The sequence below is a fragment of the Chlorocebus sabaeus genome, chromosome 9, assembly GCF_047675955.1.
Source record: "Chlorocebus sabaeus isolate Y175 chromosome 9, mChlSab1.0.hap1, whole genome shotgun sequence".
Taxonomy (NCBI): Eukaryota; Metazoa; Chordata; class Mammalia; order Primates; family Cercopithecidae; genus Chlorocebus; species Chlorocebus sabaeus.
In genome coordinates, this window is record NC_132912.1 from 46,712,316 (window position 1) to 46,715,280 (window position 2,965).

A 2,965-nucleotide genomic window follows, 5' to 3' on the forward strand; every position below is an offset into this window, starting at 1 on the left:
TTTTTATTTTTATTTTTTTAGAGATGGGAGTCTCACTATGTTGCCCAGGCTGGTCTGGAGCTCCTGGGTTCAAGCGATCCTCCCACCTTGGCCTCCCAAAGTGTTGGGATTACAGGTACGAGCCACCATGCCTGGCCCCAGTTGCAAGATTTTATTAAAATTTGTATAGGCCAAAAATTTAGAGGTTAAAAGACCCTCCTGAGGAAGCTAAACAAAGTGCAGACAGGTACAAAGTTGAACTCCATCGGCTCAAAGAAAACAGTGCCTGGCAGAAGATGCCGGAGCAGTTGCAACAGGAAGCTCCGTGCCAGTGGGAGCAGACCCCTGAGTGAGAACTTCTGGGGCGTCTGTTCTAGAAGCCTTGCCTTACAGAAGGGATGATATGAAATTGTGAGCAGTAGCAGCGGCGGCGACCGAAGCGGTAGGAGCAGCAATGTATCCGTGTGCAGCCCCAAACTGGAAAGAAGATGCTAATTAAAGTGAAGACGCTGACCGGAGAGGAGATTGACATTGACATTGAACCTACAGACAAGGTAGAGCGGATCAAGGAGAGTGTGGAAGAGAAAGAGGGAATCCCCCCACAACAACAGAGGCTCATCTACAGTGGCAAACAGATGAATGATGAGAAGACAGCAGCTGATTACAAGATTTTAAGTGGTTCAGTCCTTCACCTGGTGTTGGCTCTGAGAGGAGGAAGTGGTCTTAGGCAGTGATGGACCCTCCATTTTACCTCCGTACCGTGTCGCTTATAATGAGGCATCATATATCCTCTCACTCTCTGGGACACCAGAGCCACTGCCCCCTCCCCTGGATGCCCAGTATTGTACATCTACTGGTGGGAGACTGTGAGGACCCCAGGATTCAGTATTCCTGGCCCAGAGGGCGCTTGCTGGCTATTGGGTGTTAGTTTGCAGTCCTGTGTGCTTCCCTCTCTTATGGCTGTGTCCCTGGTTGTCAATAAAATATTTCCTGGTCTCCTGGAAAAGAAAAAAATAAAAAAGAAATTGTGAGCAGTTTCAGCTGTAGGCAGCAGAAACTTGGCCCAACACCAGACAGAGAAGATAAAACATCAGAGGAGAGAGAGGACAGATGTCACCCAGACAAATTCTTTTTTAACAAGGGTTGAAAAAGGAGGCGGCTAGTTCCCATGCAGTGTGAGCCATGGGTGGTGGGCAGGATCACAGCACACTGCACAAGGCAGAGGCGAGACGTGAGAATGAATGCAAGCCCTTGCTGGGAGCTTCCTTGACCCCATCAGTCGCAGGCTGGGGCACTGCAACAGAGGCAGACTGCATATGGACCCTCACATGCCCACTCCACAGCTCTGTCACAGGCCTCTGCAAAGACCTCCTCTTGCCTCGCCTTCTCTTATTAGTTTCCTGGGCTGTTGTAACAAATTACCACAAACTTAGTGACTTAAAAGAACAGACTAGGCCGGGCGCGGTGGCTCATGTCTGTAATCCCAGCGCTCTGGGAGGCCGAGGTGGGCGGATCACGAGGTCAGGAGATCGAGACTATCCTGGCTAACATGGCGAAACCCTGTCTCTACTAAAAATACAAAAAATTAGCTGGGTGTGGTGGCGGGCGCCTGTAGTCCCAGCTACTGGGGAAGCTGAGGCAGGAGAATGGCGTGAACCCAAGAGGCGGAACTTGCAGTGAGCCGAGATCGCACCACTGCACTCCAGCCTGGATGACACAGCAAGACTCCGTCTCAAAAAAAAAAAAAAAAAAAAAAAAGAACAGACTAGTTTTTTATCACAGGTCCTGGAGTCCAGAACTCTGAAGTGAAGGTGTCAGCAAAGCTGCACTTTCTCCAGAGCCTCTAGGGTAGAACCCATACCTTGCCTATGGTGGCTGCTGGTGTTCCTGTGCTTGTGGCTGTACACCCCGATGTCTGCTCCCACCATCACGTGACCTTCCAACTGTGTGTGTCTAATCTCACACTACCTCTCTCTCACACAAGGACACTTATGATGGCATTCAGGGCCCACCCAGATAATCCGGGATGACCCTCACCTGAGGATGCTTAAATGAATCACACGTGCAAAGACCCTTTTTCCAAATAAGGTCACATTCACAGATTTCAGGAAGAGAACATGGACACATTTTGCAGGGGGGCATTTTTCAGCCCACCACACCTCCCAGTCTTTCTCCTTCTAGGCCCCTGATCACCAGCCCAGCCGTCAGCCCCTGCCCATCAGTTTCATGTTTAACCTCAATCTGCTTCTTTCCACATAATGAATGATGGGTTCTCTGTCACAATTTCTGCCCATTGGGAGGACTTTCCCCCACCACTGTTTTTCAGGGCCGTCCCATGGCAGGCTATAGCACAACAGCATTTGGGGCTTACACCCACCTATCAAGCCATGACCCAAGTTTGGCCCCTTTACTCCCACTTCAACCCCGGTTCTGAGCTGAGTGAGACAGGGGCACGATGCAACGTTTGCAGACAACATAGGGCCTGGGCCACCTGCTTGTGCAGCTCCTGGCTGCCATGTGGCCTTGCTCTGGCCCAGAATGGAATGCACCATCACCATCGTACTGTGAATGGGGCTGTTGGGCCCACCACTGACTTTATAACTTGGGTTCTAGCCGAACCCAGCTCAGGATGGGCAGTTCTGGCTGCAGAGTCGCTTGATGTCTCTTGCTGGGTGTTCTGTCTCCATCAGGGCCTGGTAGCATGCTGGGAGCTGTTCTGGTTGGGTTTGGTTTTTTGGGTGATATATGTATGATTATCAGTTACAGACAGTGTGGTCTTGATCCAGAACCCTAAGTGTCTGTATTGTGATTCTCCCATGGGAACCTGCTGTAAACTCCAAATGCCCTCTTTTTCTACCATAGATATCTCATATACAATAAGGTCTGCTGGATCTTATGATGCAAGGAGCAGGGTTGCTGACCCACATCCTGAACTTGCTACAGAGCCCTTTCCAGTTCTGGGCCCAAAGCCTTCATACAGCTCAAT

General features: G+C 50.4%; 1 pseudogene; it reads left to right on the top strand.

The window, feature by feature from the left end:
- Positions 1 to 385: 385 nt before the first annotated feature.
- On the top strand, positions 386 to 824 carry LOC103215758 (ubiquitin-like protein NEDD8 pseudogene; annotated as a pseudogene).
- The last annotated feature ends 2,141 nt before the right edge of the window (positions 825 to 2,965 follow it).